The following is a 24,375-nucleotide window of genomic DNA, read 5'->3' as shown; positions in this document are numbered from 1 at the left end:
TAAAACTACAACTGTCCCATATTACTGTGGCTACTTGTTCCATGACTTAGCAATATTCTGACTGATCATAGATGGTAAAAGCCTGAATATTTATTGGGGTCTGTTGGCCCTTCTTAGAATACCCCTCAAACCTTACTATATTGTGATAATTCAGAATAACCTGACCTGTCTGATTCTGAATTTCCATGTCCATCAAAGACATACCCATGCGGTGTTTTCCATTCATGTTTCAATACTTAATATAGTATTTAAGATAATTAATACAACATTTGCCATTAAGCACTCTGATGTCTTAACCTGTATTTCTATCATTAAAGTGGAAAGGATTATGAACATCTACTCCAACAACTCATCCTTATCTTTCATCAGTTCAAACATCACTACTTCTACTTCTACCTTTAGGTGTTTCCTCTTCCTAAGATATGTTTTGAGTGTTAACTATCTAAGCAATACAGAGGCTTATATAGCAGCTTTTGTGTTAAGAATTTCTCTTTTTTTACATAATTTTCTGACCCTTAACCCCATATTGTATAAATCAAAATTTTTTTGAAATGTAAAGGAAAGTGACTTAAGATAACAAAAACTTAAAGTTTTATTATTACTTAAAGTTTCATTATTACTTTAAAGTTACATTATTACTATTATCTCTCAATAGAATGAACAGATTTTCTTAGCCAGTGGCTGGTGGAAGCAACCAGTGGGTGGCTGCTGGGGAGAGGGAGGAGAAATGTTGCAGGGAGGCCTCCTTTTACCCAGGAGTTTATTCTTTCACCAAAGATACTATATGTGACAATGCAGATTTTTTTTTTTTAAATAGTTCTTGTTCTGAAAGTCTGCACAGTCCAGTGTGAGTGGAAGAAAATTAGAAGGTAGGTTGGTGAATAGAACATTAGATTTCACTGTGATACATTACATGAGAACTAACATGTGAACCCAACTTGACTAGGATAGTCCAAGGGGGACTCTTGCCTGAAGAGAGAATTGAGCTAGTAATTTAAGCATTAACTTTAGCCAAGCAGGGCTTAAAATCTTTGCAACTTAACATGCAGGCAAACCTTTACCCACAAAAAATAATTTTATCCATTAAACATTAATCTGTGTTTGTATATTAATTTCAAAATTATCTATAGATTAATCTTAAATTATAAACTATTTTGAATCAAATTGAACCTAGAACCTAGAAATAGGTATTTTGAATGCCTTTTTAATGAGACAATATATACATTCAGTAATGTATTTTGGATTTAAGGTAGAAATTTATAATAATAAGTACTGAGCATACTACACAGATATAAAATTCTAAGTAGCTGTAATAAGCACACAGAAAAGAAATACTCAATATGATATATATAGATATAGACATATCTATCTATCTATCATCTATCATCTATCATCTATCTATCATCTAATGATTGTTTAGGAAGGTAACTTTAGCTCAGGATAGCAAAGCGATCAAGATTATAAACTGACTGGGTTTTGTCTTGTGTTTTCTCCACTGCTGTATAACAAATCACCTCAAAATTTAGTAGCTTAAAACAACAAACTTTTTTATCATCTCTCACAATTCTGTGGGTTGCTTGAACTCACATGGGCAGTTCTTCTGCTGGCCCTGATTGGAGTCTTTCATGCAGATACAGTCAGATGGTGACTGGTGCTGCAGTGGCAGAGATGACTCCCTTACATGGCTAACTGTTGGTGCAGGCTCTTGGCCAGGACTGGAGGGCCTCAGTTGTCCTTCAAGTGGCCTCTGCATGTGGCTTAGGCTTTTTAGCACATGGAAGCTGGATCCTAAAAATAAGCGGGCCAGCTGAGCAAACACCAGTGTGGAAGTGGCTTATGGAGCCTCTGCTTATATAACACATGCTAATGTCTCATTGTCCAAAATAAGTCATGTGGCCAAGCGTGGAATTAATGTGAAAGGACGTTCCACTAGGACAGGACTACTGGGAGGTATGGCTTTTTGGTGACCACCAAAGTAACGGTCTGCAACAGGGTTGGATACCAGCTCTGCTGCTTAATAGTTGCAGGAGCTTGGACAAGTTATTTCTCCTCCCTGTGCCTCAGTCTTCTCATTAATAAAGCAGGGGAAATGTGGCTGTTGTAAATACTATTGTCAGCAAGGAGTCAATGAATTAATATACATGAAATGTGTACAACAGTTTCTGATACATAAAAGTACTTAATAAAATGAGGCAGTTTTAATAGTAGTGGTGATGATAGTAATAGTTATAGTAAGAGTAGTAGTGGAATTATTATTAGCAAAAGCATTAATAGCAGTAATAGAAGAAGTATCATCTTAGGAATAAAGTAGGGCTTCATGACGACTGCCAATTTAGTTTCACTAGAGTTTTTAAAATCTATAGTGTAGTACAGAATGTTGATTTTCAGAAAGCTAACAGGTTGAATTTGGTTTCCCTTTGATTATATTGAAAACTAATAAAATTTTCCTCACAGTTCAGGGACTAGAAAACATACACTGAAAGATAGGTAGAATTTGTTTAGAAAAGCAAATCAGAATTTACAAAATACAATAAAAGGATCTTTAATTTAAGGAATTAATTTAAAGAGCTCTTCCCAGTTCAGAGTTTTACAGATCATTAACTACTTGACAGGGCTGTTCAGTAAAGAAATGACTGTAATTCCAAAATAAGCCACTTAATGAGTTTTTAACACTTCCAAGATATTTCTAGGAGAGTACCACAAAGAGAGGCTAAGAAATAATAATATTTTTAGAGATACCTCCTGGGATCAAAAACATCTACTCAATCACCCTAGGTAATAATCTCTGATTGATTTCTCAATTCCCAATCAACTTTTAAATATCTTTAATCCCTTTCTCTCCATCCCTAGCGCCACTTCTGTTTCAGTTTCATTCACTAATCTGTTCTCCTCTGCATTACTGGAAAAGTCTTCTAACTGGGCTCATGAATTTGGTCTCTCTGCATTGTAATTCTGCTGCCAGTATTCTCTCTATTCTCTCTCTGAAAACATGTATGAGATCCTGTCACCACCCCACCATCTCATCTCCCAACACTTTGAGACCTTCTTTTTCATACCTGTAAGGTCCAAACTGCTCAGCAGGAAACTGAAAACTCTATTTTGATACTTGGTAAATGCTTAATAAGAGGCTGTTAAATGAAAGAATGACCCAATACAGGGTCTATTATAATCTATTTATGAGGAAGTATCTATTGGATTTGGAAATAAGAATGACCCTGTGGTCCCTACACTTACACTTGCATTGCCTGCTAGTTTTTATGATTATTTAAAGTGCAATAAGTAATTTCTCAGTTCATCTATTAGCTACACTTCTCAAATAAGAGCATTTGGACAGTCTGATACACCTAAATAATTCAGAGTAGTATCTATACCTTTACCATGGATGATTACAAGTTTCGTATAGGATCAATGGCACCCTCCAGTAAGGCTCTGATTTGCATAATAAAAACTGTTAAGAAAGCAAACTGCAGTTTCCTGGAATGGTATCATCATCGTTTGTATTCAACTAGAAGAGTTTGTATTATGCTTCCCTTTTAAAAATCAGTATATTCCCTCATTTTGTGATGTGATTGTTAGTAGTTTATTTGATAGCTTGCCAGATGTAGTAAGGACACTGGACATTTGTTTAATAATCATTTTATAGGAGAGAGAAACACTTGTGAGGGTTTTTTGATGACTTGGTTCTTATTAACTTCCTTTAAAACATGCTTATCTAATATAGTCTCTGTCACCAGTAATTTTTCTTTTTCACATTAGAGTTCACTCTGTTGTATCTGAAATTGTGTCCTCAATGAAAAAAATAGAAATATAAAATAATATTTTTCATATGTCACTGTGCCCTAAAAATGGGGGTGAGGTGGGGAGCGATTACTATGGGGTGCCTGGGGTGCTGAGACTGTGAGCTTGGGATTTTTATTTAAAAGACAAGTACACATTAATATGGCTTGCTACAATATGCAGGCATGAATATAAAACTGATCTACAAGCAGAAGAATCATGTCAGGATATCGGTATTTGGGGTTGTGTCCTAGTCCCTCTTCTCATTTTAAGATTCACCCTGGATGGTGTCATCCCAGCCCATGGCTTCAAGGGCCATCCACATGTGCATAGCTCGTAAATGTGTGTCATCTCATTTACCATGTCCCTCACATTCACCACGTCCCTAACTGGACTTGCTATCTCCTCTGACCTGTTCTTCAGTGCATAATACCACCATCCATCATCCTGAGGTCTTATATATCTCTCCCCCTCCCTTATTTCTAACATCCATTTAAATCTTTTCTTCACTTCCCAAATGTCCCTCAAACCCTCTATTTCTATCCTTTTGGGTCATAGCATATGTTGCCTGCATTAGCCAAGAGCCTTTTTCCTGGCACCCCTGCCTCTATGCAAACCATCATCCTGATCCTAATCCTTTTCATTGAAGTCTAATGCCAAAAAGCAAATAAATTTATTACATTAGTCACTCTCCCTCTTAAATATTTTCATTGGCTTCTCATGTTCCGTGGGATAAATTTAATGCTCCTTAACACAGATGAAGATCCTCCAGTATCTAGCTATGTCCTATATAATTCTCCATCCCTGTCTCACAGTGTCCCTACTCCAAGCTCTATTCTGTACTATCCAGAATTGTCTCTGCTATCCACATATGGCTATTTAGATTTAATTTAATTAAAAGTAAATAAAAACAAAATAATCATTTATTTGGTCATAGTAGCCACATTTCATGTGCTCAGTAGCCACATGAGGCTAGTAGCTACCATATTGGATAGCACAGATTATAAAATATTTCCGTAATTGCAGAAAGTTTTATTGGATAGTACTGTGCTGAAATCCTTTCATTTCCTACAACTTTACCTTCTCTCATTCATACCCTTTTTTATTCTTTTTCTGGAATGCTTTCTAATCCTTCTTTCCTCCCATCAATGCATTGTGCTTCCCTATCATCATTTGATTGACTCTATTTTTTAGAGTATAAATGGGGAAAAGGTACAAAAAGTTCCCTTATACCTTCCACTCCTACACACACACACACACACACACACACACACACACAATACCTCCTATTATCAACATCACCTACCAGAGCAGTGCATTTATTCAACTGATGAACTAACATTGATGCATCATTATCACCCAAAGTCCATAGTGTATATTAGGGTTCACTCTCAGTGATGTACATTCTATGAGTTATAACAAATGTATAATGACATGTATCCATCATTATAGTATCACAAGGAATATTTTCACTGCCCCAGAAGTTTTCTATGCCTCATCATCACTTTTTATTTTTATTTATTTATTTATTTTAAAGATTTTATTTATTTATTCATGAGAGACACAGAGAGAAAGAGAGAGAGAGGCAGAGACACAGGCAGAGGGAGAAGCAGGCTCCATGCAGGGAGCCTGATGTGGGACTCAGTCCCAGCACTGCGGGATCTCACACCCTGGGCCAAAGGCAGGTGCTAAACTGCTGAGCCACCTGGGGATCCCCACTGTCATTTTTTACATATCATTCTGCTTCCCTGAAATTCACTCTCCCAGTCATATCTTGTCTATCCTTCAATAACAAATCAAATCCATATTAGACTGCAAAGTTTTCTTATATGTCTCTCCTCTGAAGTTGAATATAAAGTTACTAGTACTTTTTAAAATGAAGAATAAATCACAATTTATTCACTCAATTGAATATTGCCTTTTTAACTAGTAGCTTATTTCAGGGCACTGCCTTAATTGAAATATTTTTTGGATACCCATTCTTGGAATTCTCTTCAGAAATAATTTGTCTTATATAAAATAATTAATTTCATTCTATGTGGCAGTATTTCTTTTGCTGTCAGCCTCTGTATTCACCATTCTTGGTTCCACTTGGTGCTCAGTTCTTTCCAGAAACTGAATCTGTCTTCAAAATTACAACTTTTGGTTTTTAAATATTATATACCACAGGTTCAAGGAAATCCCATACAGTTCAAAAATGTTTTAAACCATGGCAATACCTTTTTAATGTTTGTACACACTGAAATGTGTACTCAAATTTTTTTTCTTTTGATTTAAATATAAATCTTAACAGATTCTCTCAGAGGCTGGGTTTTGGGGGAGTTTTTTTTTTCTCTTAGATGTCTCTAGGACTTTTCAAGTATTTAGAATAGACACATATTGCCTCCAAAATTAGAAAAACTTATTAACTGTTTTACTTGAATTATTTAGATTTTAATAACATTTTAAAAATAGAACAATTACAAATTTTAAAGAAGTCAAATAGAGGACATTACATGATCATTTTCTCTCAAATCATAGAATAGATATTGCATTTCACCTCTCAAATGCTACCTTTCATAATCTGATTATGATCTACCTCCACCTCTTTATAACAAACCACTTTATTTTCACTGTGGGAAAAGACTCCGTGCTTGATAGTGGAATTCCCAGGTGACTTCTACCTGTCCCAGGTATCTCCACTTTTGTGTCTTCTTCTTCTACCTCACTTACTCTTGCCTAAGTCACACCCTGAACCACCTCACTTACTCTTGCCTAAGTCACACTCTTCCTCCCATTTTTAAAAAATTCATATATAATTCAAGACATATCCATTTCTCAGGTTTAGCGACAGTTCAGGACCAAGGGACAAGGTCACAGAGATTATAGACTGTTGAATGTGTGACAAGGTGGCTCGTAAAGAATTTGGTCAGATGTCCTTCATTTGCCTTTAATTAACTACAGCTGCTTTTTATGTTGTGAGCTGATCTTTGATCTGCTTTCCCCTTCAGACCTCTGTGCACAAGGTAGTTAAAAACAAACTAGGAGGCCGATTTTAAAGACAAAAAAGAAAAAAAAGAAAAAGAAAGGAAAATCCCTTTGGGGTAATCAAGTGACAGTTGAAGCAGCCATAAGCTCTTAGCTTTATTCATTAGAGAACTTTAAACGTGTCAAGAAATAGAATAATGTCCCTGCTGTTAGATCAGCCTCGACAATGAAGATTACAACAGCTTTGGGACGCATGAGTGGGCAAACTTTTTGTGAAAACAAGTTTATTGAGGAGCATTTTACTATTGTGGCACAGAATCTAGCTTACACAGTTTCATAGCAAGATTATTGGTTCAATATGTATCGAGAAAGTTGGCCCTCTAAGAATGGCAGATTTACAGTGCAACCTTGCTCTAACCCAAATGGCCCCTGCAATTAGGTTTAGAAAAACTTCCTAGAGGCCATAGTACTCAAATGGATAGCCCCGTTACACCACATCACTTTTGCTGAAACATTTACGATAGTACATGATGCAGCATAGAGTTTAGTTTGGTAATGACTGTATAAATCTTGAAATCTTTCACAAGTCTATGTAATTGATATAGAGTTCTTTAAATCAAAATTCTACTGTCAGTATCAACATTGTTTTAAAAAAAAAATAGACCATTCCTTAGAGCAAATAATATTGGACCAGAGTTTAAGAACTGTTTTGAAAGGCAGTCCATTATAATTGTATCTAGCTGGGTTTCCTGGTAACATTTTTTTTTCTTTTTTATTGTAATCCATAGCAGCCTATTCATTATTTGGGGGCCCGTAATAACAAAAAAGAATATTTTATTCAAAAAGGAGAACATCAAGGATTTCGCAATCCTTCGTTTTTCACCATGCATTTTTAAAATTTTTTTTATTTAAATTCTATTTAAGTAACATACTGCACTACTAATTTCAGGGGTAGAATTTAGTGATTCATCAACTGCATGTAACACCCATTGCTCATTACATCATGTGTCCTCCTTCACCCCCATCATCCAGTTACCCCATCCTCCCACCCACCTCCCCTCTAGCAACTCTCAGTTTGTTTCCTACAGTTAAGAGTTTCTTATGGTTTGCCTCCACCTCTGTTTTCATCTTATTTTATTTTTCCCTCCCTTCCTTTATGTTCACCTGTTTTGTCTTAAATTCCACATATGAGTAAAAGCATATGATACTTGTCTTTCTCAGACTGACTTATTTCACTTAGCATAATACCCTGTAGTTCTTTACATGTCATTGTAAATGGCAAGATTTTATTCCTTTTGATGGCTGAGTAATAGTCCATTGTGTATATATTCCACATCTTCTTTATCCATTTATCTGTCAAGTTACCATGCATTTTTAATTTTCATAATGGCTCTTCCTCCTTGTAAGTTCCAGAGAAAAGTCAGCCTTATGAAATATCTTGTAACCTATTAAATTTAAGGGAAACAAACATCTTCCTATATTTCACAATTTTCTTATCCTTAAAACTGACATTTTTGCTCAGGTCAAAATTAAGAGGCTCTTTGAGTTGCTGATTCATTTCAAGTTCTCCCAAATGATATGTTGGCAGTCCATTTATTTCTTCATTCTTTTTGATTTGTGCAAGCTCAAATTAGGGTCATGACTTTCTATTGGCTAAACTTATGGGTCTTCCCTAATCACATCACTTGCCTCTTTCTTGGATCTTGTTATCATCCCATGGGTCTTGTCCTTCAATATTCCTGTTGGAGGATGTTCTTTCAAAAGGTAAAAATTTGCTTAAATAGAAAGAGCAATGTCTGTGGAAAATATAGATACTTTCTCTTTCATTGCCTAAAAGTGTATTCTAAATATTCTATATTTGAAGTTTGAAAGAAGCGTCTAAGAAGAAAAAGAAGGGGAAGTGACACCTTAATTTGATATATCTTTAAAGCAGACTGATTATACTCAGTTAAGATTTAGAATTCACATCTACAGGTTAAGGATACTCATGTGACCAAAAGAGGGAAGCAGAAGGGCCAGATTCACTTATGGGGTGCAAGGGGCACATGCACCTGTGCTCAGCTGCAGCTTGCTGTTGTCTTCCAGAAAAGTGGTTTAGGGATGCCAGATATTTCAGTTTTTAAAGTAACCTAAAATCTATTTTTTTATGTGAAATCTCCTGATTTCTAAATGTTGACAACCAATTCATTTTTGAAAAAACACTATGTGAACTGAACAAAACACATCTGTAGACTATTTTCTGGAGATAGTGCCTCAAAATCTTCTTTTCAATGCTTACTGCTTGGGCAAGCTATGACATGGTTTTCTAAAAGTAGATACAAGATTTTGAGTTCCTTGTGGATGACACTGTGTAATCAGAACTGTTCACACAAACTGATAAAAAAAAATAATGGCAGCAAGGTTAGGAATAGCAAATGCTTCAACAGAGAGGACTTAACAATCTTTCACACTCTATTTAAATGGGTCCTCAGAACAATCCTTTAGGGCCAGTAGGACCATTATTTTGATTCTTGCTTTATAGGGAAAGAAATTGTATCTTGGAGAGTGTGGTTCCTGATGATTTTATGAACATGGAATCTTTGAAGAAATTGTTGAAAGTCATGTATTTCTCTTGCCATAAAAATGAACACTAAAAAAGAAAAAGATTTAGGTTATAATTTCTAGGAATTCGTAGACACCTTCCTCTTTCCAAAGTCCAACCACAAGTTAAGAACCCCTGGAATAAGTAAATCTGTGTAACTTGACACAGAACTCAAACTGAGATTTCCAGAGAAGTGTGAGTGCATGTGTGTGTGTGTGTGTGTGTGTGTGTGTTTCTACTACATGATGCTTCCCCTCCTTAGAGAAAGGAATGGTTGAGACAGCAGCCATCAGAGTATAGTCTTCTCAGGCTGAAGAGTCATCTGCTATCCCACCTGTACCACAACCACTAGGATGGCTGGCTGGACTCTGAGATGAGGCTGGAACTGGGGAGGATGATCTCAGGAGGGCAGCTGGAACCCTCATCCCAACAGCCTCTGGAAAACTTCTCAGGGTTATCTGAGAAACCTCTGTGTTACAAATAGTAATAGCAGCAAGAAGAGTAGCCACTGTTTATCCCAAGCTTATAATACGTCAGGCACCATGTTAAGTGCTGAAATCAGTACAGTTTTTACCTCCATCACACAGATAAGGAAATTGCTAAATGCAGATTATCATTCTGACTTTGCATCCAACACTGTTAACCACTCTGTTATTCTGCTTTTGGTTCTGAGGTGAGCATATGGGAGAGATGGACATCCAGAGGAGGATCCTTTAGTCTATCATTGTTCTTAAGATATTTTTTAAAAAAGATCTATAATAGTACAAAAATTCCCAAAAATTCAATTGATTTTCCTTCTAAGACACAATGGTTTTTTTTTACCAGGTAGCATGGCTTAAAAAAAAATACCATGTATCTAAGAAGGTAAAGGAAAACCTAATCATACCCAGTTTAATGGAAATCTTTATATGTATCAGCCATTACCAAACTTATTACCCTGCCAAAATCAGTGATAATCTGTGTAATCTTCCATGTCCTTTACAGGCCAGACATGCCAGATTTATCTACAACCCAACTGAGTATACAATATTTCCAGATATTTTGGGAAATAATACATTATGGATTTGATTTCTTCACTTTTCATGCATAGTGTTATATGCGTCATGTAAAATGTATTACCTGCCAAATTAAAATGAGCAGATGCCAAACATGAGCAGCTTCCACAAGATACAGAGTTAATCATACTTTTATGTGGAAAACTCCAGTACTCAAGAATATATCCCCTTAACAGAAGTGTATAACTTGTAATGAGTTATGTAAACCTGTTGTTAAATGGATAATCATGGAGTTCATGGAACGAGAATAATGTTATTTATACACACAGTGTATGGAAGGCTAATTAGTTATTTGGATGATACTTGAAACTTCAGCTTCAAGTGAGCATCCAAAATGGAGATTTTGAATTTTAAAAAATATTTCAATGTTATTTGAATGATAGTAAATATAAATAGAAAAAAAAACTCTTTAGAGTCATTTCTACATAAAATCTTTTTTTAGTTTAGAAACGGAATTTTACTTAGGAATCCAGTTTAAGTACAGAAAACTCTCTGTCATCACTTGTTAAATACAACTCCCTACTAGCAGCTACTTCTAGGACTCAAAAATAAAATAAAAATTGACATTTTATGGTTTCTTAAAGCCAGATAAGATTCTGAAAGACTGTAGTCTAATTGGTTTGTCTCAGTATTAAGTATATTTTATAAAATTCTATTTGCTTTAAAATGCACAATTCATGTATAGTGTTTATGTTTATGAAATTAGCTGTCATCTAACATTATCAGGTAATAGTTTACCATAATTCAGGTAACCTCAAAATATATAATTATATTGCCTTTATCCCATATTAGTTGAAATTACTGATCCTATGTAATTATACCACTACTATGAAAGTTTTGTCAGCTTTCACTTCATAATTTTTTTTAACTTCTGCTCTTACTCCTTTGGATCATGTAAAAGATTGTCTTACTCTCTTTTTTTTCCTGGGAAAAAGTGTGTGATGTGTCTTAAGCTTATCACAGATTCATTTCTAAATCTTGCAAATTAACATGTTTCCTTTCCTCTCATTGTTTCCTCTTCTCCCTCCTTTCTGCCCTACTGGTCCATGCCTCCTAAGTCCTTTGGATTTTTATCTCATGACCTAATGCCTTGAGCCTTTTTTCCCCCCATGAGGCAATGTTTGCACACAGCTGTTCTGTAATATATAGCATATATTGGCTTGAGAATGGAAATTTCACTTCTGTAAAGTGGTTTGGGATACACTTTTGTGCAAGATGCTATGCCAAACTGAACTGTGGATTGTAACATGCAGCCAGTTACCTCTGTTTGCCCCTCCAGGAAACAGTTTACAGGTTTAATAATCATGATGCCCTATTGCAATGGCTTCCAGAGTTATTATGTAAATCTTTCAAGCAGGGATTATGTCTTCCCTATTTCTGCACACCTTTCCTGATACAATAAATATTTTATAAATGACAAGTTTAGGTGAGCCAGGGCCTTATCCACAAGTTAACATAACATCTCATGCAGTATATGTATATTTAAAACTTGAGCCATTTCATTTCCTTTCCAAGTTTGCTAATCTCACAGGAATATAGAATAACCAAACTATAAACTAGAGCTCCTAGTAGGAGAGTATTTTTTGAGATGAAGTGCAATTAATTAGTCCCAGTACCATTGTCATTGGATGGTTAGCAGTATAGAAAAGGAGCCAGTTAATTAGGATTAAAACTTAGTTATTAAGAGAAGGAAGCAGCAAGAGTATTGTTTAATTATTTCAAACCCAGTCTTATTTTTCAAATTACAAAGAAAAATGTGTTACAGAAATATTTAAAACTCTAAAATTCTCTTTTCTATAGCCCTTCATCCAAGGATACACATGTGACTAAAGCCCGATCAGTCAAATGTCTATGACCTCCTGCCCACAGTGATGGGCCCAGGGATTCACAGGTGATCAAAATGAGGCCAATCAAAGCCCTACCGGGGATTTTTCTGTTGTTGCCAGCAGAGAAGAGTTCTGCTTGCCTCTTGCATCTTAAATATTACTGGTTAGGAAAGGGGGGGCTCTCTCAGGCAGTACACCTCTCTGTGTTAGGAAATCTCTGTAGCAAGAGTGAATCAAGACAAGCAGAGACAAGCAGATGAGAGAAAGGGAGATAAAGTCTTGAAGCCAAGCATCCCTGCCATTTCCATCTTTTCAATTATGAGCCAAAAAATGCCCCTTTTGTGTTTAAACTGATTTGTATTGAATTTTGTCTCAAACAACCAAAGGAGCCCTGACAAATTATTTTTGTTGGAATTGACTTCCTACACGAATAAGAAAGCATTGTTTCTCTTCCACAAATTCCTCTAGCTTTTCAGTGGTAAGGTAAAATAGAAAACATGGAATATGTGTTCATTCTGGGAAACACCATCTTAAAACACCAACAGCTCCTTTTAGGAGTGTCTTTCAAGGTTTGTGAAACAAAAAATGAATAAATTAAACTCTGCAATGAAAGAAACAATATTGTTTCACTTTCTAGACAGTGGCATTTTAGACTTTTTGCTCATTTTAATGATTGTGTTATGGTCCAACTTGAACCATACCTTCCACATCAAGTTTTAACATTCTTTTCTTAAATTCAGTTTTCAGCTACTGGTGCTTCAAAATCCATTCTAAAGCAAGAAAAGCCTTAGGGATAGCTTAGTGAACCCAGTGAAACTTCATAGCCCCAGTCTCAGCACACTTCCTGATGTCATTCTTCTTCTTTTTGAGAGAGAGGGGAATTCTCTTTCCTCCTTGGTGATAGGTGGAATTTAATTCAGAAAAGTTACCATTGGAATGCCTGGATGGCTTAGTGGTTAAGTGTCTGTCTTCGTCCCAGGGCGTGATCCTGGAGTTTTGGGATCGAGCCCCACATTGGGCTCCCTACATGGATCCTGCTTCTTCTCTCTATGCCTATGTCTCTACCTCTCTCTCTCTGTGTCTCTCATGAATAAATAAATAAAATCTCTTTTAAAAAAGAAAGAAAAGTTACCATTTGTGAATTCATAATATAGTTAACAACTGTGTGATGGCACTACTTGATTTGGGATTTGGATGAGTCAGACCTATAAAATCAGAACAAACTGATACTGTTAGAGGGGAAGAGGGTGGGCACTGGGCAAAATAGGTGAAAGGGAGTGGGAGATACAGGTTTCCAGTTATGGAATGAATAAATCAGAGATATAAAAGGCACAACATAAAGAATATATCCAATGATATTGTAAGAGTGATGTACTGAGACGGATGGTAGCTACACTTGTGATGAAGGTAACATAATGTATAAACTTGTTGAATCACATGTTGTACACCCGAAACTAATGTAACATTTTGTGTCAACTATACTTAAAAAAACTATCCATTAGTTAAGTCTAGTCCTTGAGTGAATATAGAAATCACACTTCTCCTATGAAGTCATCAACAGAGTATAAAGTCTGAAAAATAGGTAATATTAATTTACCTTTTTATGGATTGGCAATGCCATTGGCAACATCATGCGTATTCATCTATGTTTTCAGACTTTGTAGACACCCGTAGAATTCCAGGGTAAATTTTCATGGCTTTAATATCCATCTACCAAGGGATCCTTCTAATGAGGACAAATCTTAGGTATGAGTGCTTTCGCTAGAAAAGATGACAAAGTCTTTTAAAATATGTGATCCGTTAATTACTGTCTAAGCTTTCCTCAGAATACTAATATGAATGTGTCTGTGTTTGAGAGCTTAATATTATAGATTCAAAATCTTCCAAAGTAGTTGTGTTTTTATTCTTAAATAATTCATCTTTGGAAGAGTGTATTTTTTTTTTAAAGATTTTATTTATTCATGAGAGACACAGAGAGAGAGGCAGAGACATAGGCAGAGGGAAAAGCAGACTCCATGCAGTGAACCCGATGCAGGACTCTATCCTGGGACTCTGGGATCACGCCCTGAGGCATGACACTCAACACTGAGCCACCCAAGCATCCCGGAAGAGTGTATTTTTTGGATAATTATTTTATTTAGTGTTTCGATTTTTTTTTTTTTTGCATTTTTATGTGTTGTACATTGGCCATTAAATGTATTAGCTTTCTAAGATGCACATGTTCTGGTGATTGTCAGATCTTCATTTAATATTTGTCAAATCATAATCTCAAAGGAACCTTGAATATCAAATCAAAACAAAGAGAATATCTACTGAATATAGTTGAAGGAATGGAGAATGTGCTATCCATGTGTAGCTGTTCTTCACATACTTGATATTACTCAATTATGGGATCAAAGTTTTGTTCATTCACCATTTTTATTCAATATATAGATGATGTATCATATTTTATGCTAGACACTGGGAATACAAGGAAAAAAACAAACTTTAGTTGGGCTTAAGAATGGGATTTAGTAGATATCTTAATATTAACTCTATTGTTTATCTTTCCAACTTTCTCTTCTAGTATCCTGATTCCAACAAGACCAACAGGGCACTGCTCTTACTACCATATCCTCATCCCCATGATGTTGTCACTTCCCTCCTTCCTAGCTTAAATCCCATGGCTAACCATTACAATCACTTCTTGGCACACATTCTTTCCCTTGCCCTTTCTCACTTCATATTCATTTGGCAAAACTTCATCTTGGTTAAATCTTTCTCTTCCTGCACCCACACAGCTGAATGTGGCTACAAAAAAGACACTTTATATTCACAACTGTTGGCCTCAAGTGGACCTCAATGCTACCCAGTAATGATAATACGTTTGCTTGGTCCATCCTTTCCTTCATTCCCCTAGATGACTACTAAACATCTTTTATCTAGTCTTTCAATGTCCCTTCCTTATTCTCACTCTCAGTTGACGACCTTGCTTTTTATTCTGAAAAAATGGAAGCAAGCAGAAGAGAACTAGCAACTAGAACTATGCTGGAAAAACTATGTATAATAGGAACTCAAAAAAATATTTTGTGAATAAAAACCCTCCTAGATGTGTACCTGTTCCATATATTTAATGTACAGTAGCAAAGAGATATCTCATAGTGCTCATTGGGATGGATGCCAAGTAGGTAAATATTATTTCTAGTGAGTTAGTGGTTTAAGAATGGTAACCAAAATCAAACATTAATTATTATTTAGATAACGTTTCTATGACTAGTAATATATCCAGTGCTGTTACAACTATATATTTGTTATATGAAATCTATTTGCCTTTGTGTTTATGTAATGTCTTACACATTAGTATCCAAATATTGTTTTTTATTGGTACTTAATTTTATATGAAGTATAATCAGTTTAACTTTTTGCAAGTTTTTCATGTGGAAACAAAGATTAGTTGAATTTGTATTTAGTAGAAATTCTGTGTGATAAAACTGTATAAATGCCACATAGCTGAAAGAGGAGGTATTTTCTTAAAGATTTTATTTATTTTATTTGAGAGAGAGTGTGTGTGTGCAAAAGCAAGGGGTAGGGGCAAAGGGAGAGGGAAAAGCAGACTCCCAGCTGAGCAGGGAGACTGATGCAAGGCTCAATCCCAGGACCCCAAGATCATGACCTGAGCCAAAGACAGACACAAGTGACTGAGCCACCCAGGCGTCCCAAGGAATTCTGAAACTGAGTCAACTTTCTTCTTCTTTTTTTTTTTCCTCACAAGCCAAACCTTGATAAAGAATGTGGTATATGGAATTCACCTAAAATGTAAATTCAGGAAGCTGACTCAGTAATCTGGAGTTCATGGGAGCATGGCACAGAGGCTGGTATGAAGTAAGAGTTTAAAAATAAGAATTTGTGTAGCTATGGTACTACTAGATCATTCAGCAAATATACAGTTAAGAAATAACACCTAAAGGCAAGTTTTTAAGGCAGTGTGAGTTATTAAATGCAGGAAACTTGGCTGTATGTTAATTAAACCAATGGTAGCAAATATTTTAAGTCATAAGTCTTTTACTCTGTCAAGATGAATAATATGATTGCAAGAACTAACACTAATTAGAACAAGGAGAAAAACATTGTAACTTCATCCTGCTCTTTCTTTGATGGTAATTGGTGTTTGTGACTTATAGATAAGAAAGAACTAGCTACTTGTGAACTAAAAATCCGAATTCCTCTCTTAGCAAGATGCTGTGTATTTGTCTGAGCTTTTCTTCCTATTTCTAGACTTGTATCCAATGACCAAGGGTGAAACTGGCTTTGTAGCCACATTTCCTCTTCTCTTTTTAAGGTGCTCATACTCTTGGAAGAGGGCAGAGGAAGGAAGCTGTTTTCTTGAGAAATGGAAGACTTGCTCTCATTACTACATCTCTGTGTGAAGCATGAGACATCTGCATGAAAGCATAAAATCATAGGTGTGGTTGGTAGTTTGGTGGGTTGGTTGATTTTTCTTGGATAGCAATACTTAAGAATTTCTTTAAAATTCAAATGCAGGAACATAATTATTCTTATTAAATTGTGGTGAACAGAGAATATAAGCCAAAGATTACATTTATGTCACCTTTGGAAATCTGTGACAAACAGAACTACTGGGAATTAAAGCCTTTCTATATATGGTACATCAAAAACTATTTGAACCTAATAGTTTAGATATCAGAATCTGTGGTTCAAAACAAACAAACAAACAAACAAACAAACAAACAAAAAAGAATCTGTGGTTCAATTTGGGCAGTGTTGTTATGGCAAATGTTTAATAACGACTCTCTGGAAAACAAAAAAATGAAAACTAATTTGTAGGCTTTGCCATTTCTCTTAGTGTAAATACTCCCAGCATGGCCAATTTTAAACTACTGATATGATGCCACTGAATGTAAAGTTGGGAAGGGAAGCATGCTCTCTGGCCTATAAGAGCCAGCTTCAGTATGTGACTGGAGTGGGAGTGGGGGTGGGGGTAAACAGGGAAGGATTGAATTCTGTTCCTGACACTGGTGACAAATAGAGAGCTCCTTTCCAGGTAATTCAATGAAAGAAGAAGGAAAACCAATACTGTAGAGGTTGGGTAAGAAAGAAGAAATCCTGAGGCAGAGCAGAATATTTTTGTCCTTCTAGTTGATTGAGAAGCAGGAAGAAAACAGAATCACCAGAATTGGGCAGGTGTTCTGTGGAGTGTAACTAGGCAGGCTGTCCTTCCCCCATGCCAGAGTCCTAACCTCTCTTTCAACAGCCCTTCTACATTTTCATACACTTCTAATGCTGAAATGTTAGTCAGCTTGAATTTTTTTTAACTTTAGATAAACAAAATGCAATGCAACGCAAACTTCCTCTGAAAATAAATATATGTATATACATACACATATATATATTCACTCACGTATAATCTGTAAAACAAGCGAGAACTCTATTTCCCTCTCTTTTATTCACATTTCCTTCTCCTTAAAGGCATTTAATACACTTCTGAAAGTATCTTCCCCTTTGCCAACTTAATCCACAGCTTATTTTTCCCTGGTGTTTCTCTTTGCATTACCAATTGTGCTAAGGACCATATATAACACTTAGCTTTCCATAAAAGACCAAAATATCTGAAAACTGGTCCACTTACCCGAGTGCACTTGGAGCTTGCTTGGAGTCTAATATAGATTTCAATATAACAAAAAGGGAAAAGAAAAGAATAATTTCCTTTAAGTTAAAACACCAATTTATAAAGATGTTACATTGAACTGAAATTGAGTTTATTTTTTTTTTTAAGATTTATTTATTCATGAGAGACACAGGGAGAGAGAGAGTGGCAGAGACACAGGTAGAGGGAGAAACAGGCTCCATGCAGGGAGCCTGATGTGGGACTCAATCCCAGGTCTCCAGGATCACACCCTGGGCTGAAGGTGGCGCTAAACCGCTGAGCCACCCGGGCTGCCCTGAAATTGAGTTTAAAAAGTTAATATAAAAACTTTTTTACAAGTGAGATTCTCACTAGTTTCATAATTTTGAGTCTTTCTCTGCATGTGTGTATGATAAAAACTCAGTTATTCTTCAGCTCTGCCTCAACTTTTTTTCCTCCTTTGTACATGCTGTATCTACTATGATTTCTAGACTGTAATGTATGCATATGTTATGCCTCTAAAATATATTTTTCTAAGTTCTTAGGTCAATTAGATAATAAGCTCTATACGAACAAGGGATATGCACCAAAGAAATTATTGTACTTCCTTTCGATACATGCTAACAGCCACTGCTTAATGTTAGCTTCTTTAGAAAAATACATGCTAACAGTAAACTTCTATGAAAATATTCACTTCACATTTTTCAAGGAGGGCTGTGGCTTGCCCAAAAGCATAACTTTTAACAACATCTTTCAAACTTGCCAAATCACATTGCCTATTTGGCCAATTCAGTGTGCAGAATATTAATTTACTGTGCCACAAAGGTAGTATGCCTTAACTGTTATTAGGGAAAGTATAATATATTTGATTTCCCTTTATGAGTCTCACATTGCTTATAATTCAGTAGGGCTACCACATTTTCTGGGCAGGCTATCAAATAGGATGTTGTAATGATTTGCTTGACTAGTAGAGTAGATGAAAAAATATCAGTTCTGTCTGTAGCAGTTCTATTTTTGAATTTCAAATTTGCACAATTTGAAACCATTTATTCCTCTGTGGTTCTCTTTTAAAAATAAAAAGATTCCTTTCTATGTTAAAGAGTTAAATATGTAACACGAAATCATTTAGGGTAATGATTAGATTAGGGTGAATTGGAAGAACAAAAGAGAAGTCTTAGATTTAATTTAAAAATGCCAAGGAAGGGGCTATATAGTTCAATGTGAAGAGTTTGGTATTGATAAAAGGAAAATATAAATTTTACTTGTAACTGACATCTTGGGGATACTTGAAGCCTCAATTTTTGTCTGCACTGCTATTCCATTGCAGTTCACAGAGATGTTGAGATTCGGCTTTACAAACTGTTACTAAAATTACCTTTGGAATAATTCAGTTCTACTTAGAAGGATAGATGTGGACTCAGAACCTATCAGTAGGGACACACTGGGGTGGCTCAGCAGTTGAGCATCTGCCTTTGTCTCAGGACATGATCCCGGGGTTCGGGTATCAAGTCCTGCATTGGGCTCCTTGCAGGGAGCCTGCTTCTGTCTATGTCTCTCTGTCTCTCTCTGTGTCTCTCATGAATGAATAAATAAAATCTTTAAAAAAAGAAAAAAAAAAAAGAACCTATCAGTAGCCTTCCTATTTTAAACAGTATCATGGATTCCTTGAATGTCTGAGTGAGTTCTTATTCTATACACTAAGTTCTTAAAACTTTATTTTCTATATATCACTAAAAAGGAATCAGGTTTATTCTTTTATGTGGTTTGGTTTCTTTTTTCAACAGATATTTATTGAGCAACTTCTTTTTTTATATAAATTTATTTTTTATTGGTGTTCAATTTGCCAACATATAGAATAACACCCATTTATTGAGCAACTTCTAAGTATTAGGCATGTTCTGGGTACTTAGTTCCTATCAGTGGACAATAAAGGCAAAGATCTCTGCCCTGGTAAAGCTTATATTCTACTGAGAGAGACAAACAGAAAACAGTAAATGTAATAAGTACATAATGTACTATATTAGAAGTTGATACATCCTATGGAAAAAGACAAAAACCAAGCTGCATGAAGTGTTTCATCGGTGCTGGGGTAAGGAAGGACAGGCCTCTATGTTAGAGTGGTCAGAGTTACTAACTGACCATGCAAAGCTAGTTGGCCAAGGAGAGATTAGGGGAAGAGCATTCCAGGCAAAGGGAATAAGTAGTACAAAGGCCAAAAACTAAAGTAGTCCTGGCAAGTTTGGGAAATAGTGAAGAAGCCAGTGTGGCTAGAGTGAAATGAGGAAAAGAGTAGTAAGAGAATTATTGAGAAAAGGAGTGCAGACAAGGATTGCATATGGCTTTTCTCTGGGTGAAACAGGGAGCCATTGCTAAGCAGAGGAATGGCATGAAATGATTTCCACTTTAAAAGGATCACTCAGGCTGCTGTGTGAAAACAGATGCAAAATGTCAAAGGTGGATGGAGGGAGACCTGTTAATGAGGTGCTGCAGTTAATCAGTTGAGAGATGATGATCATGACTTGGACCAGAGTGGATGCAGTAGAAGAAGTGAGAGAAGGTAGAAGCCTGGATATATTTGAAAGAGAGCCAAAAGGATTTCCAGATAGGTAGGAATAGGGTTTTTGAGAGAAAGAGGAGTCCAGGGTGAGTCTAAGGTTGAACAGGTTGGTTTTTGCTTTGTTTTGTTTTGTTTTGTTTTGTTTGATTAGGAATGGAGGGGAAGAGGGAACAGAGTCCAGTTTCAGGCATGTGAATTTTGCCATGCCTTTTAGGTATCCAAACACAGGTGCCAAATAGGCAAATGGATATTTATGTCTGATTTTGAAAGAGAAGTCTGGACTGAAAATGTAAATTGATAAGTTGTTAACAGCTGTCCTGGACAGTGAGGTGACTTTGGGCATGAAGGGCACACAAAACTCACCAACAAGGCAGAAGTAGTCTCTTACATTGTGGAGATCTGATCTATCTACCTCCAGGCATTCATGTTGGAGACAATGTCTCTTTCTTTTAAACTAGTGCTATTTGGGGGATGCCTAGGTGGCTCAGCAGTTGAGCGCCTGCCTTTGGCCTAGGAGTGTGATCCTGGAGACCCGGGATCAAGTCCCACATCAGTCTCCCTGCATGGAGCCTGCTTCTCCTTCTGCCTTTGTCTCTGCATCTCCCTCTCTCCGTCTCTCATGAATAAATAAATAAAAATCTTTTAAAAAATTAAATGCAAAGGGTAACAACGTCAAAATTTTGTAAATAAACAAACAAACAAACTACTGCTATTTGGGTTTTCTGCTATTGTACCTGAACCTGAACCTAACTGATATGAGTGCCCTTTGTTGTGCTCCCACAGTACCCTCAACTTGTGTTAATACATGTGGCACTACAACTGTCTGTTTTCTTGCCTAAAAGCTCCATGAGGACAGAGACTCCGCCTGCCTTTGCATCCCATCACTTTGCATAATGGCTGTCATGCAACTCAGTAAACTCCGTGAAAATTTGTTGAATAAATGAATTAAAGCTTCTTAGGGTTACTGCTATGCCATCGTGTCAGCTAATTCTCAAGATAAACTGAACTGGCAACTACTTATTCTGCATTTATTTCATTGGTTTGAGTATTATGCAAATAAGCAAGTAAGGACAAGAAATATTGGTAAAAAAATTATATGAAATAAAATACAATAAGTACTTGAATACAGAATTGCAATATTGTTAATCACAATACCCAGATGTTCAGCTGCTATGTAAATGTGAGAAGGCAACCAATCAATCAACACCTTATTGTTTAGCAAATGATTCTTGAGGGCTGTATGCATGCAGGGTATTGTGCTAGGTGCTGGGGACATAGTGTGAAACACCATCAATGGTGCCTGAAAGGCTGATGGATTTCAAAGGTGGGCACAGATAAGACACATTAAGAAGAGCCTTACAGGTAAATGGAAGACATTAGCAACTCAGTTTCTGGGGGTCACATCTAAGCCTATGGCAACATGATTCATCTTATTCTACTTCTATGGTTATCTCCATAAATAACAATCAGGAGTTAAGATGTCAGAGGAGTGGAAGACCCTACATTTCTCTGTTCCCTCAAATACAGCTAGTTAGTAAATGCTTCTGAACACCTGTAGAATCAGTCAGCAATCTGAAAAAAGAAATGCAGCATTTCTACAAATAGAAAAGTGGCTGCTTTTTGGAAGGTAGGTGCAGAGACTTAAATATGGGGTGATATATCAGATTGTATAATTAAAACGTTTAGAAGTCTGCTACAGTTGGGGACATCTTTGGCTTAAAGATGCTCAGGGGGTGAAGTGTGGTGGAATCCCAGGTGGGGCAGTGTGGTCTCAGGATCCCAGGGGTCACAAGAAGAATGGGATGCTGAGTGCAGCAGAGTTCCCAGTAGGGAACCTTAACATCCCACTTGCAGCAATGGATAGATCATCTAAGCAGAAGATCAACAAGGAAAGAAGGGCTTTGAATTGACACACTGGACCAGATGGACTTCACATGTATTCATAACTTTCATCCTAAAGTAACAATACACATTCTTCTTGAGCACACATGGAACATTCTCCACAATAGATCACATACTGGGTCACATATCAGATCTCAACCAGTACAAAAAGACTGAGATTATTCCATGCATATTTTCAGACCATAATGAAACCTGAAGTCAACCACAAGAAAAAATTTGGAAAGACCACAAATACATGGAGGTTAAAGAACATCCTACTAAAGAATGATGAGTCAACCAGGAAATTAAAGAAGAATTTTAAAAATACACAGAAGCAAATGAAAATGAAAACACTACACTTCAGAATTTTTGGGATACAGCAAAAGTGATCCTAAGAGGGAAATATATTGCAATACAGGCCTTTCTCAAGAAACAAGAAAAGTCTCAAATGCACAACCTAACATTATACCTAAAGGAGCTGGAAAAGAATAGCAAATGAAGCCTAAATTCAACAGGAGAAGAAAAATAATAAAGATTAGGGCAGAAATCAATGATATAGAAATTTAAAAAAAAAACAGTAGAACACATCAATGAAACTAGAAGGTGATTCTTTGAAAGAATTAATAGAATAAAAAACCTCTAGCCAGACTTATCAAAAAGAAAAGAGAAAGGACCAAAATAAATAAAATCATGAATGAAAGAGGTAAGATCACAACTAAGACCAAAGAGCTTTTTTTTTTTTTTTTTTTAAATATCTTTCACTGGCTTCTCATGGCCTATGGGATAAACTACAAGTGCCTGAGCATGAGTCTGACCCTGACCTCTATATATACATACAACCTCATCTCTTGGTGTGTCCTGCCTTCAACCCTCAGCTACTGCAATGTTTACCTTGTTCTTTCTTCTTTCCTTCTCTTTGTGTGCAGTGTCTCCTCCATGCCTCCATGAATGATGCTCATTCTGTCCTCTTTTGTCCCTGAGTCCCTTTTCCATACCTCACCCAACTCCAGGCTTGATCAGGGTCCTCTCTCTGCTGTTCCGATAAACTCTGAACATTACATCTCCTCCCATGCATTATTGTTTGTTCTTTGTGTCTCTTCTCCTCACTAGACTCTCCTCAATACTAGACACATAAAAAAGACAACCAATGTAAGTCTGTTGGATGAAATGAATGTTTGGGCCATACTAGAGGTTAGAAAATAATTTTAAGTAACCAGAAAACTATAATCATCTAATATAGTTATCTACTTACTACCAGAAATGCCCACTAGCAAATAGGAAAGTAGAACAATTTTGCAAATAGGTATATATAAATGTGAACAGATTCTTCGTATTCTGCTATTAGTTTTAATAAATTGTTGGAATTGTTAGTTCTTGTGGTAAATTTTTTCAGGAATATGCCAACTGGGGCTACTTAGTGTTTAATATTTTCTTATTTCCTAATTCCATGTCAGGGGGAGAAACTGTGTACTTGCTTCAGTAAATTGCTCTGAGTGCCTTATTCCTTTATGTTCATGACATGCACATAAGTGCACTTAGTAGGGATCCCTGAGTGGTTCAATCAGTTAAGCAGCCAGCACTTGATTTCAGCTCAGGTCATGATCTCAGGGTCCTGGGATCAAGCCACACGTGGGGCTCCATGCTCAGTGGGAGTCTGTTCCTCTCCCTCTCCTTTTGCCTCCCCTCATCCATGCTCTCTTTCTGAGATAAATAAATTCATCTTAAAAAAAAAATAAGTACACTTAATAGATACTTCTTGCAATGCTAGGTAAAAATGTTATTTTACAAGTCTGAGTTTCCAGGGTTAATCTTATTTATGGGATTAGTGCTTTATCCTCTTTTAGCTAATATAATGAAGTTTAAATTACAACTATATGTAAAACATATAGGGGCACCTGGGTGAGTCAGTCAGTTAAGCATCTGACTCTTGATTTCAGTTCAGGTCATGATCTCAGGGTTGTGAGATCAAGTCCTGCTTGAGAGTCTCTCTCTCTTCCTCTCCCTCTGCCCTCTGCCCCTCCCCCCTTCTTGATAAATAAATAAATAAATAAATAAATAAATAAAATAAAAATCATATTCAAGAATAAAGAAATAAATAGAATATGAGA

General features: G+C 36.2%; 1 protein-coding gene across 6 annotated transcripts in view; it reads left to right on the top strand.

The window, feature by feature from the left end:
* The window catches only part of SLC25A21 (solute carrier family 25 member 21), a 470,243-nt gene that overhangs the window by 258,783 nt on the left and 187,085 nt on the right, over positions 1–24,375 (top strand). The window contains exon 1 of one of the 6 annotated variants that reach the window (XM_038544548.1): positions 16,525–16,648. The exons of the other annotated variants lie outside the window; for them this stretch is intronic. The gene's annotated coding sequence lies outside the window, so the exon portion shown is untranslated. Of the gene's footprint in view, positions 1–16,524; positions 16,649–24,375 lie in introns of those variants that run through there. 6 annotated transcript variants of the gene reach the window in all.

Source organism: Canis lupus, chromosome 8 (assembly GCF_011100685.1).
Source record: "Canis lupus familiaris isolate Mischka breed German Shepherd chromosome 8, alternate assembly UU_Cfam_GSD_1.0, whole genome shotgun sequence".
Classification (NCBI taxonomy): Eukaryota; Metazoa; Chordata; class Mammalia; order Carnivora; family Canidae; genus Canis; species Canis lupus.
Note: the sequence above shows the minus strand (reverse complement) of the source record. Positions and strands in the feature narration are given on the sequence as shown.